This window comes from Ursus americanus, chromosome 7 (assembly GCF_024610735.1).
Source record: "Ursus americanus isolate L20-20 chromosome 7, mUrsAme1.1.p, whole genome shotgun sequence".
Taxonomy (NCBI): domain Eukaryota; kingdom Metazoa; phylum Chordata; class Mammalia; order Carnivora; family Ursidae; genus Ursus; species Ursus americanus.
The window spans coordinates 21,621,907-21,637,773 of record NC_142133.1 but is presented as its reverse complement, the minus strand read 5'-3'; the positions used below and the strand labels follow the sequence as shown (position 1 = coordinate 21,637,773).

Below are 15,867 nucleotides of genomic sequence, written 5' to 3'. Positions count from 1 at the left end.
TGTGTAAACCCAAATATGGCGAGGATCACTTTGCAGAAGTGAGGGGTCTTCTCTCCCTTCAAAGTCAGAAAATGTTCATTCATGAAAAAAGTATCTGCTGAGCACTTATTATATGCTGGCAGTGTTTTTCAGAGCACACGGCAGTTCACTCTCCTGGTACCTCTCTTAGAGAGACCCCGAGTGTCGTCTGTGGTTGATGCAAAACCATCTGTAATCAGGTGAACCATTTGTTTGACTATAGATGATCACTGGGTCCTGGGTGTCTGAATGTCTTTCCCGGAGTTGGTCCATTGTTGAAAGATATCAGCCTTTCATTCAGTTACGCAAAGTTTTCTTCCCTCTGTGAGAAAATACTCTTGCACAGACTTTCTCTCGTTGTGACACCATGATTTTAAGATCCAACTTCTCCTTATGAGCAGCTCTTCGAATCTTACTTTTCCTGGGAGTAAGTTTTCCCTTTTGTCCCTGAGCCGGCCTCCTACAGCATGGTGTTAACTGGCTGGGAAAACCTTTTCCGTCTGTGTGCCCAGAGCAGATGGATGAACCAAGCCGATTTTCTTCGTCTTGACTAAGACAGTTTTGAGCAGTGAGTGTGAAGCACTGTTGTCATCTCTGTATGGGGTGGCCCTTCACCAGGACAGAGTTTGAGGGACTCGATGTACATATGAATGGTGAAGCGGAACGAATAATGGATGATAAAGGGAATCCCAAATAAACACAAAGACGTTTTAAGCACTAATGTTCAAGAGAAACCTCCTCATTCTAAATTCTTCTATCAAAGCAATGGAAGGTAAGCATGTATTTTAATTAACGCAGTTCTGATTTCTACTGTGAACAACAGAAACCCCGACTACAGACATTTTTCTCACGTAACAAGCTGGCATTATTAGCTCAGTGGCTCAGTGATATTAGACCTGGTATAATGGAGTCCAAGCTCATTTTGCTGGCCACAGCACAGCCCAATAAATTGAAAGGCAAGATGCTGGGGTAAGGAAGGAGACTTTACCTGGAAAGTCCAGTTCCAAAGAACCATCTGTCCCACTGAGTAAGGGACAGGTGGGGCTCGGTAGAGAGAAATAGATAGGGGACTAGGGGGTCAGACTCACAGAAATCCCCCACATGCAGAGGTGTAAGGAAGCCAGAGATAAGGGAACAAACCAGACCACCCTGCCTTACATGTTAGAGGTGGGGTCTTGTTATAACTGTCACTTGTGCCCAACAAAGAATTACCAGACCCTAAAAAGGAAGTAAGCCATTAAAGGTGTTATCACTAGTCCTTACTCAATGGTGCTATCAGGAGAGATGTTAAAAGGATTTCAGTTTCCTGGTTAGCCTTCAATAAAAGACCAACCCTAAAAGCCCTCAGCAGCAACCCTGGCGGGACTCCTCTCACTCCTGAGAGCTTTTTCTGTATCCTCACTTAATCAAACTCTCTCGTTTTACTCACTCTCCATTGTCTGCAAGATTCATTCCTTGACTCTGTGAGACAAGAACCTCGCTCTTCTGCTTCACCAGCATAAGATTTGAGCCTCTATTTTATGTTAGGAAAAGGGGGAAGTGGGAAGGGGTTGGAGTCAAAAGGTGACTGATGTCTGTAGGCATCGGAGGAAGGTGGTGTAACTTCTTTGTCCTTGGTCAGTTGATCAAATACAAGAATGTGGTCATGTTATTGCTGTAAATCTTAAACGTGGCATGGTTATTTCTGTGCATATTTCCTTATCTCCTCGGATGAGGTAGATTTCGGGTAAAAAGCAGTTTTTGCAAATCTTAGCTGTAACATGCCTATGTGTGGGGCTAAGCAGAAGTTTCTAAGCTATAGGTCACAGCAGCAAGGGAAATAAAAGCAATATGGAGTCAGACATACTAAGTTTCTCCCTGTTGCACTGGCATCTCTGATTCTCTTGGCCTTTTTTTTTTTTCGTGGTAGCAAGATGTCCCAGCTCCTGACATCACATCTGTGTTCAAGGCAGGAAGAAAAGGAGAAGAAAAACATAGTGCCAGACAGATCTTTCTCTTTTATTAGGAAAGTAAAGCTTTCCTCCAAGGCTCCTGCCTGACTTCCCTTGGCAGGTCATTATAAGGACTGAGTCACGTGGCTTTAATGCATGAATGTCTGGTTAAGTGGGCAGTGGGGTGGTCAGGATTGATCTCTTACCAGTCAAAATTCATCCCCTGAGATGGTTTTTTTTTTTCACCTCAATCAAAATTAAAGTTTTATTAGCAAGAAGGAGGAACAGATATTGTTCAGGCAGCTTATCAAGTGTGCCCCCCAGTCTGTCTTCCCCCGCATTTTGCCATCAGGAGCCACATGGAACTGGCTGTTAGCGCTTAAGAGGACCACTGTCTCTACATCATTTTCATTGTGATTCAGAGCACAGCAGGAACCATGAACGCCCACCTTGTAGGGGCAATGTTCTCATGTTGTATTTCTTGTCTTTTCAGGAGCACTACCTCCTTCAGTTCACTCCCACATGGAGACCAATTGGCCTCTTTCGTTCACCAACCTCCCTCTAAGGTTGGTTCCAAATCCTTCTGATGGCTGTAGAGCAAACAGCGGAGTTTTTCTGCTTGTCACACTCATGCACACCTTCTGGGGCTGATAATAGAGGGGAAAATGGGATGTCAGTAGTAGATGACTATTTCAGCCAACAGAGCCTCTTTGTATTTCAAATGAAAAGCAAAACAAATCTCCAGGCCCTGAACATTAGAGATCCAGAGATAATGCATGATGAAAGAATTTAAAGTTAGTATCACAGATCTAGCCAGCAGAGAGGAAACAGTTTTTATCATTTGTGGCAGATAACTGGAATGTCTACACATGAACTTGTTATTTCAGCCTTGTTTTCTGTCCTGTGTCTTGTCCTAGAACGCCCTCCACACCATACCAATAGCCACACCAATAACAGGTTTGTAGACCTGTTTTGGGGAGTGGGTCCTGGAGGTAGTTGCAGGGAGGTGGGGGTAAGATAGCTAGGGAATACTGAAGACAATTGTCCCCATGCCATTTCAAGGAGCATCTCTGCACCAGGACCACACTTGCATTAGTGTAGACATGAGTTGCCATCTGCTGTGTGTATAACTTGACTTAGTGTTTGCATTACCTTTCCAGAGTGGAGGTGGGCCATGCATGCGGTATGAAGAAAAGCCTTCTCACAACCCAGGCAGGATTGTTCATCTTGACCCCTCTCATATGTAATTTCTCACTCCAGGTCATGGGGGCAGCCTTAGTGAACTCAGCCAGAGGAGTTGTACCTAACAAGTCCTTTATTTTTCTATCTAGTGGATAAAGAATTTTATTGGCCTCTGACTGAAGTTTGCAGTTAGATTCCAAATGTCCAAGTGGCCCCATTATTGACGTCCTAGGAGGGGGACGGACAGTTTGATTGTGCTGCTCTCTTTAGAGTCAGTTGTTAGGCTGTGAAGGAACAGCCATAAACAGTACAGGAGGCTGGGGCTGGACACTTCTCAGGACAGAAGCACATTCATCTAAATTGAAATCCAAGGTGAGCTGTCAGCCTTACACTCAGTGACAAAGACCCAGACCCTAGAGTTAGATTAGAAATGAGGGAAGGATTTGGGAGAATTCCCCAGGCAAGCCATCCATTCCCAGGTTTAGCATCATAGAGGAAGTTTTCCTTCAGCATTTATGCTTTACTTGACTCGCCAGTGAGTGAAAATGCGAACTCAGGATTTTTAGAAAGAAGTTTTGATTATTGTTATGTCTTTTATACCTTTAATAGAAAGCATTAAGAAAGATGGAATTCATGCATTGCTTTGGCTGCAGGTAATTTTAAATGAAAAATGAAGGTGCTGTTTCCTTCCTCCCTTCCTCATATGCTTTCAGGTTTAAGAGCTTTTCATTTAATGTGAGGGAAATAATCGAAACAAAATGACTAAACGATTAAAAAAAACAACAACAAAAACAAAATCCCAAACAAACAAAAACCCCAGTTTCTTCTTGACTCTCCTGTCTCTCAATTCCTTCAGCTAACTTTTCCTTTATCTGCCTGGCAGGTGAAAACCCTAAAATGGCAGAAGGAAGAAATCTTTCTGTAATTCCAGAAGAAATAAACAGCTTCCATCCCCAAGGGAACTGACTTCTTTGCCCTAGGGGAACTTTTGTGTCTTCTGTTTCAGCCTCCCTCCAGTTTACCGTGGGTGGGGTGGGGTGGGTTTACCAGCCCTGACCTGCCCTCTGAGCCCACACCGGGAGGAGGGAGAGCAGGCCTGTTCAGCTTTCACGGGAATGTCTGCCCCGGGGGCTTTGCGGGAGAGGATGTTGTGGGTGGAAATTGTCAGTTTTAACCTTTCTAGACTCGATTATCTTATTTCTATTGTATGTTATTTCCTGAAATGAGCTTTTGCAAGTGTGGTTTCCAGAAACATTTTAGCTTGACCTTTTCGTGGATAATCACTTTCTCAGGAAGCTTCTGTGGGGAAGTGTCTTCAGCTGCCGTGTGGTTTTGTTGTGATGGCATCCCAGTTCACAGACGAAGACATTGAGGCGGTTCTTTGGGGGAGGATTTCTCTACAATGGAAGGGCGGACGTGCAGCAAACGGGAGGTGAGCTCTGTGATACGCGCCCCTTCTGCTTCAGCTTGTTATCGCTCCGCCTGACGTGGCCGTGGATAATACCATTTTCTCAGGGATCTTTTCTACAGAGCTGATTTAGGAGGAATTTCAAAAATTTTTCCTTTCAAAGTTCATCTTGCAAAGTAGGAACGTTGCTACTGTTGGGGAAATACAATTAAAACCCAAATTATCTCCCAACCCAGAAATCCTCTCCACAAAACTAGTAGAGAAAGGAAAGAGTTTTATTAGCGAATAAGCATCGCCTTGGAATGTGATGCACACCACAGGCGGTTGTTAGGAGACTTCGAGACAGAAAGGAATCTCACTCCCTGGTTGGCTAAGCAGATACCGCTCAACATATACGTGTTTCAAGATGAACAATAACTAGTCCTCAAGTACGAGGACTTGATGGTGTCATTTGTCACACATAGTTCATCCTAACTTTACCTGGTGATTGGGGTGACCATCTGTGTTAGCTTGTGGCTTTATTCAGAGGAAAACAAATGTCTGATCTTTATGACCAGAAGTAGTTTTGCAAATTGGAGCAAGGCACCCCGGGAAGTTAGGCTCCTACCTTCCCACAGAAACTGGGGGATGGGGTGCTATTTCCCTAGATAGTTACTTTCATAGAGATAGTTCCCAAGTCCCGGACGAAGACATTTCTAGGTCCCGAAGCTGACAAGAGGCCTATCTGGTTTTCAAAAGGGTTTTGCACATTTAAAGGAGGAAGAAAGTACTTGCAATTTTAAGTTTTCTTTTCCTTTAAAAAATGACTTTATTTATTTATTTGTCAGAGAGACAGAGAGAGAAAGAGCAGGGGGAGCGGCAGGCAGAGGCAGAGGGAGAAGCAGGCTCCCTGCTGAGCAAGGAGCCTGATGTGGGACTTAATTCCAGGACCCTGGGATCATGACCTGAGCCAAAGGCAGATGCTTAACTGACTGACCCACCCAGGGGTCCCACAATTTTAAGTTTTCTAAAGCAAATAAAGAAAAAGGAAGTGGAAGAAGTCTCCTTTATTATTTCCACAGGGAGAATTAAGCTTCTTATTTTTAATTTTTATTTGTCCTATGATACTACTGACTCCAGTGAAAAATGTGGGCAGGCACTAACCACAGGAAAGCCTCTGAGAAGAGAGGCTGTGCCTTTCAGGCTTTAGCATGTGTTGCTGGAGGTCATCAGAGGACATGACCTCCAGTTGACCTGTGACTCAGCCCTGGGCAATGGGAGGCTCCTCACCCCCTTCCCTGTCCTTGGGTTGTTTGTTCCGCCCACCATTCTCACAGCTGGAGCCTTTTAAGGACACGACCTTGAGAGAGTTAGGTGGTGTTGAGACCACCTGGACGATACACGTCCCTGAGCCCCATTAAGGACTCCATATAAACTCTCATGGCTCTGGTGGACAGATGCAGGGATCTACTCGTCCTGGAGCCGCCAAGACAAGCCTCCTTAGTAAGTTCCCTTGCTCATTAACCCCCCGCCCCGCCCGGCTTTGCCTTCTGTGGACGGGGGCTCGGTTCAGATTTCACCCAGGAAGCTCCTGCGGTTTCCAACCAACAGCCTGGAGAAGAATTACTCCAGCAACCTGTTTACACTGCGAATTCCTGACCTTTAACCTTTAGTCGCAGCCCAAGAGAGTCTCATTCAGTCTGTCTGAAAAAAGACTCAGGAATCGGAACTTTTAGCAATACTCCATGTGAATTTAATACAGATGGCTCCCTGATCACACTTGGAAAGAAACTTCGCAGAGTAGACTGAGCCCCGGCGTCGGACCGATCTAGTTTCGGGTCATAACCGGTTGCACAGTCTCAGGAAAGTTACTTCTTTGATGGTCAGTGTCTTTATGTACAAGGACATTTACTTGTCAGGACTGAGTGAGGATGACAAGAATGAATGTGAAATGCCCCAAATAGAGCCTGCAGTTTAGCATGTGCTCAATAAATAGCAGCTGCCGTTCCTATTATTATTGTGTAAGCCATCAATATGTATATTTATGTATCAATATTTGGAACTGGGCCTCCAACATGAAGTCGAAAGGCCATGTAACCTCTGAGGTATCTGTGATTTAACAGGTGAATCGGTCCTCATAAATGCATTAGACTGGACTTTTTCTTTTTTAATTTTGCAAGTAAGACAGACAAGTTTGAGCTAGTATAAACAAGACAAAAGAGAATGAAACACATTTATTATGGGATACCAGGTGTTGTCAGGAAAGTGCGGCTAGGAATTTAGGTGCTGACTATTTGCAAGATTCGGGAGGCTGAGAATCTGTGCTGTGGGCACCCCCTTTGGTCTCTGCTTTTTTTTTTTTTTTTTTTTTTTTTAGATGCTGCTTTATTCTCTCTCATCTCTGTGGACTACTTCCCATCTTGAATGTGAACCCGAGGCCCGGGATGGGTGGGGAGCCCCTTGGTGGCAACCATGAAGGGACAGGCATGAAGATGAAAGTCAGGAAGCTTAGAAAACAGAAAGATCCAGCATCCCTGGCAGCATCGTGGATCCTGCCGGCCCAGACTGCCTGTAATGGGAGGCAAATAAATCCCTCTGTTCGAGTGTCCAAAAGGTTGGCTTTTCTGCTGCTGATGTCCAGGCACTTTCCCTACTGAAGGGGGAGTCTGGAGAGTTAGAGTCATGGAATAGTTAGTCCCAAATGACGTGGGGACAGTTGCATTTGTTCTCCTCTTGCCACAAATTTTGGGGAAATTTGTGCCAGATTCTAACTTGGTTCGAGTATAGTGTTTGACTGGCATGTCCTCTCCCGTAGGAGATGCATGATGTCTGGTCTATTTTATTTAAAAATATTTAGAAAGATTTTATTTATTTGGGAAAGAGAGAGAGTATGAACTGTGGGGAGGCGCAGAGGGAGAGAGAAGCAGACTCCCCACTGAGCAGGGAGCTGGAAGCTCCCTCATGACCTGAACTGAAGGCAGATGCTTAACCGCTTAACTGACTAAGCCACCCAGGCACCCCCTAGACTGGTGTCTTTTAATTAAGTCTCTGTGTTGGGGAGTAGTCTGCTTCCAAATGTGGTGGGCCTGCCTCTCTTCCCAGGCATGACCAAGAAATGGCAGAGAGTTTTGCCAACTCTGTGTGCCCCTTGTCCCGAATCTATGCTCTGTCTATACTCTCCCCTCCGTGGGTTTCCTGAGCCCTTTGCCAAGTCTGGTTTCAGTAAGGAGTGATCCCTCTGCCTGGTTAATTTTTCTGTATTATACTTTAGGGTTGTCCGTGAGGTAACCCGTATACTGTGTAGGCAGCGTGCTGAGGCTGGCGCCCGTTTTCTTGCAGAACTTATCAGAGCGTCTTTTATCTATCGGTTGCATGCCCATCTTCCCAGCTCAGCCCTGAGTCTATGTCTCTGAATTCCCAGTACTCAGTACAGGGTCTGGCCCTGGGTCAGGGCTCAGTAACTATCATTTGAAGAGATGAATAGACAGATTCGCTACGTTCCGTACGTATGTTATATTTAATTTTCTTGCAAGCTGCTTTCATGTTTGCAGCAATAAAATATTTGTCTAAGTGTGACATTAGTTAGTGCTTATGCGGTGCCCATGTTGAGTGGTTGAAAACAAAACTGACCTCAGAGGGATTCATAGGTTGCTGACCTCTCAGGGTGATAACTACTCTTTTCAAAGGAGGACATCTGAAGTGGCTTCTTGCTCCTGAGCCAAAACATTAACATTTAATGCAATAGCTTCATGCTTTGTTAAGGGTTATCTGATCAGGCAGGGATAGGAAAGCGAGGAGGGATAATGGGGAGACTGCTTTTCACCCCACTCTTCTTCCAGTTCTATAGCAGGATGAATAGGGGAGTTAAAACAAGGATGAATACTTACACTGTGTCTGTTGACAAAGGGATAAAAAGTAGTTGGAAAATTCCATTTGTATTTAAGTTTACTCTTCCAAGTACACTTCCAACCCCTCCCTCTGGCCACCCAGGCCACTTGACATTTTTCTCCTCTGACAGTTCGGATACAGGAATTTTGTAAATGTCTCTCTTGGAGTTAGTTTAAAAAAAAAAGGAGTACATGCTAAGTGCAATGGCTAAATTAGAAACTTAATCAAACCTGTGATTTAAATAAGCCCCAAATAATAATAGGTTGAAAGCCTGTCGGGCTGTGTTGGCTCTGGTTTGTTTTACGTAGAGATGACAATGGAACCACAAAGCGTAGCCCTTTAAGTGCTTCTACCCATTAGCTTCATCAAGTAATTGCAGGCTTGTGGGCATCAATAACAATGAAGGTTGACACCTTGGGAAGGAGAAGTGAATCTTTCCCCTTACAGACCTGGCAGGAAAGAAAAGTGCCCTATGATCAATGCGCTGTGGGCGTGAGGAGGCTCAGAGCCCCGGGGGTGGGGGGGGGAAGGAAGGAAGGTAAGGGGGGGTATGGAGGAGCTCTGCCTTGCTCTAAGGACCTCCTTGGTTCTTTCTCGCTTGGTCTGCTTGGTTCATCTAGCGGTAGGATCTCAGAGGCCCACTGACGGTTGTCTCAGCATGAATATTCCTCAGAAAATGCTGTTTCTGGAAAAATAGAAATTAAAAAAAGAGCAAAACCTGATGTTGGGAGTGGGGAAGCAAAGAGCAAGAAATCTCTTAACTCCAGGTTAAGTAGGGAGAGAAACACAGCCATGAGAAAGCACAGGAGAAAAAAGCCCACCTATCTGAACCAAGAATTTTTTCCTCCAAATAATTTGTGAAAAATTTCATATTCGTGGTTGATACTCATCTTGAAAAGGTCACAGTTTTCTCTGGTTAGAAATATTTATTAGTATTCCTGGAATGAACAACTTGAAAATCTTTGGCTCTAAGACAAGCTCAGGTCAGTAGAAACAGTCAAATATATATCTAAATTAACTTTATATTAAAGAAATGTTGACTTTAGAGATTGAATTGGCAGATACTGTTTCTTTTGGGTGAAACAAATTGTTGAGAGCTTTCTCACTGTTATTAAAATACGCATTTTTACTGTCAATTCAAAATCTATGGAGAGAACCACAAGTTTTAGTTACTTCTTGAAATTAGTTTAGGCTGGTTTGGAGGAGGCATATTTTGGAGAAAAGAAATCATAGCTAAAGACATATTGAGAATTTCTTCTTGTGTTTAGCCCATATACCATTCCCTAAGGGTGTGAAGGGCCATTGACACTGACTACATATGGGAATGACCTGGGGATGCCCAGATATTTGAATTTAATTTATTGTGATGGAGAGAATGGAAGGGGCATTGGTGTTGTCTTTCCTCTTTTCTCCTTCTCCTTGTCCTCCTCCTTCTTTTTAGAGAGGTAAGGGCAGGAAGGGGCAGAGGGAGAAGGAGAGAAAGAAAATCTTAAGCAGGCTCCATGCCCAGTGCACAGCTTGATGTGGGATTTGATCTCACAATCCTGAGATCATGACCTGAGCTGAAATCAAGAGTCAGATGCTTACCCAACTGAGCCACCCAGGTGCCTCCTTTTTTCTTTTTTTAACACCCCCTCCATGATTCTCATGTGTGTTCAGAGTTGAGAATCACTGGAATCATGAAGATGGGGGGTGACCCACTATTATTAAATTGTGTTCCCTAAAAAGATATGTTGAGGTCCTAATCCCTGGTATTTGTGAATGTGATCTTATTTGGAAATAGGGTCTTTGCAGATGCAAGCAGTTAGAATGAGGTCCTACAGGATCAGGATGGGCCCCAAATCCAATATGACTGGTGTCTTTATGAGGTGACGGGAGACACGGAAAGACATAGCCACACAAAGAAGACGCAGACAGACGCAGACAGACGCAGATGCTGGAGTTATGCTGCCAGGGGATGTCAAGAATTGTTGGCCACACCAGAAGGGGAAGAGACAGGAAGAATTATACCCTAGAGTCTTTGGAGGGAAAGTGACCCTACTGACACCTTAATTTTAAACTCTGGCCTCTAGTATTGTGAGAGAGTACATTTCTGTTCGCTTTAAGCCGCCCAATCTGTAGTTATTTGCTGTGGCAGCCCTAGGAAATGAATATACCTGTTGATCCCCATCATTTAGAAGTATGGTGCAATTTCGTAGGAAAGATACTAACAGGAGATTGCTCTTAGTAAGATTTGTTAGATCTTAAGAGAGGTTCCAGAAGATTCTAGACTGTTGGCTGTTAAAATGGTACAACTGTGCCAGTTTTCCCAGGGCTGAGGGAATTTGGGGGATGTGGGACTTTCAGTGGTTGGTAGGTTTAGCAAAGTCTCCAGCAATCCAGAATGCACTGCTCTCCCCAAACAGGATGGACGCTTGTCAGAGCAGACAGTCAGTCTGGAGTCCTGGACTATAGTAGCTACACTGATGTGCTTCCCTAAATTTGGACAGACCTTAGTTAAAAGCAAGTTAAAAACAAATGGTTCTGAGCTACTCTTGGGTTTGGGATTTTATTTCCGGGGTTGGACTTGGTGCGTTTAAGGCCAGTGTGCTTTTTTTGGACTTTTGAAACAAGAAGATCAGAAAGTAGCCTGAACTCTTTCACTAAATGGACCTGTACGTAAGGTGAACAAGTCTTCTGTTTCCTGCCTGTAATGGAAATTAGGAATCAGCTAAGGATTCAGAAGAAGTATGGTGATCTGTCTGGCCAGCTGAGCTCCTTTCAAGAGACACAAGGTCATCTCAGACGAGGCAGGATTTCGAGTTCACAAGAAGTGATGAAAGCCAGGACCCAAGGTGAGTAAGAACAAGGCTTAGGGAATTGTGGAGATGAGCCATTTCCTGAGAGTCTCACAGAAGAGCCACTCTTACGCCTTTTAGGTAAAACTGCTTTATGATGAAATCATTAAGTCACAGGAGCCAGACCACTTTTTCTGAGCTCTAAGATCCGTTCTCCTCACGCTGAACTTAATTATATGATGAGTGGTGTTATACTTACGTTTCCTAGGGTCTACCAATCATGACAGTATTTGTAAGAATGTGCTAGGTTTAAACTATGGAAGAAACTATATTTCTTGAAAAGAAACAAATATGAGTGGGGTATCTGTGGAAATTATCAGCCATTAGTCTCTTTGATAGGAAATACAAACTTAAGTTAGAAAGTATTTTCTAATAGCAAGGGACCTATGCGTTCCGGAAGAAATTCTAATTAAGTATCTAGTCCAATTGAATTATTGTCAAGAGGTAAAATTTTCTCTCCAGGACACTCAAATTTCAAGTACTGCATTAGGGAAAATAGTCATGTCTTGTTCCATAGGTAGGAGTCACCTGCGAGGATCAGAAAAGAACAAAATCCATCCTATTTAAGAAAAATTGTGAACTTTTAATTAAAAACTTTTTAATTAAAAAATGTGAAATATATTCGACACATAACGCGGTGTAAATGTAAAGTGTACGACATGTTCATGGGATATGTATGTATGTGGCAGTATGATTGCCAAGGTAGCGATAATTAGCAGCTCTATCACACTACATGATTATCCTTTTTTAAGTGGCTGGAATAATTAAGTTGTAGTCTCTTAGCAAGTTTGATAATTAGAGTATTGTTGTGTGTGTTCACTATATTGTGCAAAGATCTCTAGGTTTTATTAACCACTCATTACAAGTTTGTACTCTTAAACAGCATCTGTCCTATCCCCTGGTGACCACCATTTGACTCTCTGTTTTTGCAAGTTTGGCTTGTTTAGATTGCACATGTAAGTGATCTTGTACCGTACTTGTTTTTCTCTGTCTCACTTATTTCACTTAGCATAATGTGCCCCATCTATTCATGTTGTTGCCATGAATACGGTTCAGTACTATGTTATTATATACACACCACATCTTCCTTATCCATTCATCTGTCAAGAGGCACTAAGGTTGTTTCAATATCTTGGCTGTTGTGCTTAATGCTGCAATAAACATGGGAGTGCGTATTTCTCTTTGATAGTCTGTTTTCATTTTCTTTGGGTTTATATCAGGAAGTGGAATTGCTGTGTCATATGGTAGTTCTAGTTTAATTTTTTGAGGGACCTCCATATTGTTTTCCATAGTGGTTGAACCAATTTACATTCCCACCAACAGTGTCCAAGTGTTCTCTTTTCTCTACATCTTCACCAACAATTATCTCTTGTCTTCTTGATGATTGCCATTCTAACAGGCACAAGGGGAAATCTCACTGTGGCTTTGATTTGTATTCTCTAATGATTAGTGATACTGGGCATCTTTTCATGTACCTATTGGCCATTCGGATGTCTTCTTTGGAAAAATGTTTATTTAATTCTTCTGCCCATCTTGGAATTATATTGTTTTTTGTTGTTGTTGTTGTTATTGTTATTGAGTTGTGTGTGTTTTTTATATATTTTGTAGCTTAACCTCTTATCCAATGTATGCTTTGCAAAAATTTTCTCCCATTCTGTGGGTTGCCTTTTCATTTTGCTAATTGTTTCTTTTCCTGTACAGAAGCTTTTAAGTTTGATGTAGTCCCATTTGTTGATTTTTTTCTTTTGGTGTCATATCCAGAAAATTGTTGCCAAGATCAATATCAAAGAGCTTCTTCCTTACTTTTTCTTCTAAAGTTTTATGATATCATGTCTTATGTTTAAGTTTTCGATCCATTTTGAATTAATTTTTGTGAGTGGCATAAGATAGGGTCTAATTTTATTGTTCAGCATGTGTTTATTCAGTTTTGCCAGCACTGTTTGTTGAAGAGACTATCCTTTGCCCATTGGGTGTTCTTGGCTCTCTTGTTGAATATTTGTTGACTGTATATGCAGGGTTTTAATTCTAGGCTCTCTATTCTGTTTTACTAGTCAATATGACTATTTTATTCTAGTACCATACTTTTTTTTTTTTTAAAGATTTTAGTTTTGTTTATCAGAGAGAGGGAAAGAGAGAGCACAAGCAGGGGGAGCAGCCAGCAGAGGGAGAAGCAGGCTCCCCACCGAGCAAGGAGCCCGATGAGGGGCTCGATCCCAGGACCCTGGGATCATGACCTGAGCCGAAGGCAGATGCTTAAGTGACTGAGCCACCCAGGCATCCCGGTACCATACTCTTTTTATCACTGTAGCTTTGTAGTATAGTTTGAAATCTGGAAATGTTATACTTCTAGTTTTATTCTTTTTCCTCAGAATTGCTTTGGCTCTTTGGAGTCTTTTGTGGTTCCATGCAAATTTGAGGAACACCAATATTATTTTTAATATTCCATACTCCCTTTTTTTTGGTGTCATATTGACATTCAATAGTGTCATATTGAAGGGCCATCACAGGGCATTTCACAAACTCTGTAGAGACTCATATTTTTGGTGAAAAGTAGTAAATTTGGTTAGGATTGGGAGCAGGCATGCTTGAGGACCAATATTTGCCTTTATCATGTGTGACTTTTTTTGTACCCGATCATCTGCTTGTTCTCAAGTAAAACAGAAATAATAAATTGACTCAGCCTCTGAGGAATATTCTGAAGATTGACTTGTAGCTATAGAGCATTTTTCAATTTAAAAGCAAACAGCATGATTAGTGCATTATTAATTATTAACTGGCAGCATGTAACTTCAAGGTACCAAGCATAAGTTTTCTATCAAATGAATGAGACTGCTCTTATCTTTGAACTGGGCCAGAAGCCGTACTGATAGTCATAATTCTGTAACCTGTGATTCCAGGTTTTGAATCTCTTCCTCCCATGACAAAGACATTTCTACCTTTAGTTCTCTTTTGGCCACAGTGGTTTGGCCACAGTGGTAAATGGGGGTATACTGACTCTCAGCCTCATTAGGTAGCATTCATTACTCTAGACACCTTCATCGATGTTCCACTGACCACTGTTTCTCAGAGGGAATAATTGGATGCCATGTCAAAAGGGAACAATGTTCTTCAAAGCCTTTCCTTTTTCTGGGCAAGGGATGGTGGTAGAGAAATTGTTTGTATCTCAGATTTTCTGATCTCTATGTCATAGCCAAAGCTGCCAAAGTTACTGAGTTTTAGAGTCCATTTGAATTTGGCTTTGTGCAATGGAAAAAAAACCCTCTATATTTAAAACCACTGCCACAAAGTAATAGATAAGTCTGAGGCAGATAATCCTCCCATAGCACACAACTTAATAAATAAGCCATGCAACTCTCTGCATACTCATACTGATTTTTTCCTAAGAAATCCATTCTATTCAGTCTTTTAATTTCCCCAGTGTTCACAACCATGCTGGCATTTTCAAGAGATAAGCCCACACACTTTTTCCTTAGGAAAAAAAAAAAAAAGAGGTTTGACTAAAGCAAAATGTGTTCTGTGGTAAATCATTTTCAAGCAGTGCCTTTTGTTTCCTTGTTTTCCTCTTATCAAAGGAATGAATCTTCATCCTGTGAAGAGCATGGCTGCTGATCATGCCCAAACTGGAGCTGTCTTAATGGGAACAACTGCTTTCCTCCCCCTGATGCCAGTGGCTGCTGTTGAATGGCACCCAAGAGGATTTGGGGAACCCCACATCTCCAAAACAGAAACAAAGGGAAAGACTTGTCTAAGATTACCTTAGTAACAAACGCTTGATTATAATACTAATTTGCATAACACCCTCCCTTTCAGCAGCCATTTTAGTGCTCAAACCAAATGGTATTATGAAAATAAATGTTTCCAGTAGCCTGAACACAGAGGCTAGCCCAAGAATTGATGCCTTTGTGATATTGAGTAAATGTTATTGACAGAGCCTCTGAAGATCTGGTTTGGGCAGCTAACTCCTCTTTTGGGCACTCTTTTTTATTTTCAGTGGTTGACATTGAATGGTTAAAACTGCTTCTATCAATGACAACCAGGGTTACCTGCCAGAGCAGAGAGATACACAAGAAAAAGGAAATCTTAAACTATGCATTTTCTTCTTTAGAATGAACCTGTGGTGGGAGGCTGGCATGCAGGCATCAGTGGAAGACACTGGAGAAGGTAGAAGTGTTCATGTGAAAGAGAAAAAAGGCTCAGCAATTTCTCAAGTTAAGCCCTGCAATGACCTTATGACTCAGCAAGTCTCCTCCTAGATATTTACCCATGGGACACAAAGCATGTGTTCACCAAAAGACATGTAGAAGAATGTTCAGAGCAACTTATGAGCCTCAAACTGGAAACAACCCAAATGTCCTGTTACCAGGAGGCTGGAAAAGCAAACTGTGGCATATTCACATAATAAACTAATAAAATACAGATCCACACAACATGCATGAGCCTTGAAAACATTATGCTGAGTGAAGGCATCCAGATACGTCTTAGTAGCTACGGTGTGATTCCGTTTACACGAAGCTCTAGAACAGACTAGTTTATGGTGATGGAGATTAGAACAGTAGTTGCCCCTGCGCAGTGATGGCGGCAATTGACTAGGAAGGACATGAGGGAACTTTCCGTGGTGTTGGAG

The 15,867-nt window shown here is 42.5% G+C and overlaps 1 long non-coding RNA gene across 1 annotated transcript; it reads left to right on the top strand.

Annotated features, from left to right (window-relative positions):
• The first annotated feature begins 5,982 nt into the window (after nt 1-5,982).
• LOC148109640 (uncharacterized) lies at nt 5,983-15,644 on the top strand. The gene is made up of 3 exons (XR_015725074.1): nt 5,983-6,021; nt 11,110-11,240; nt 14,816-15,644. It is a non-coding gene; the product is annotated as an uncharacterized LOC148109640 (long non-coding RNA).
• Nucleotides 15,645-15,867: the final 223 nt, after the last annotated feature.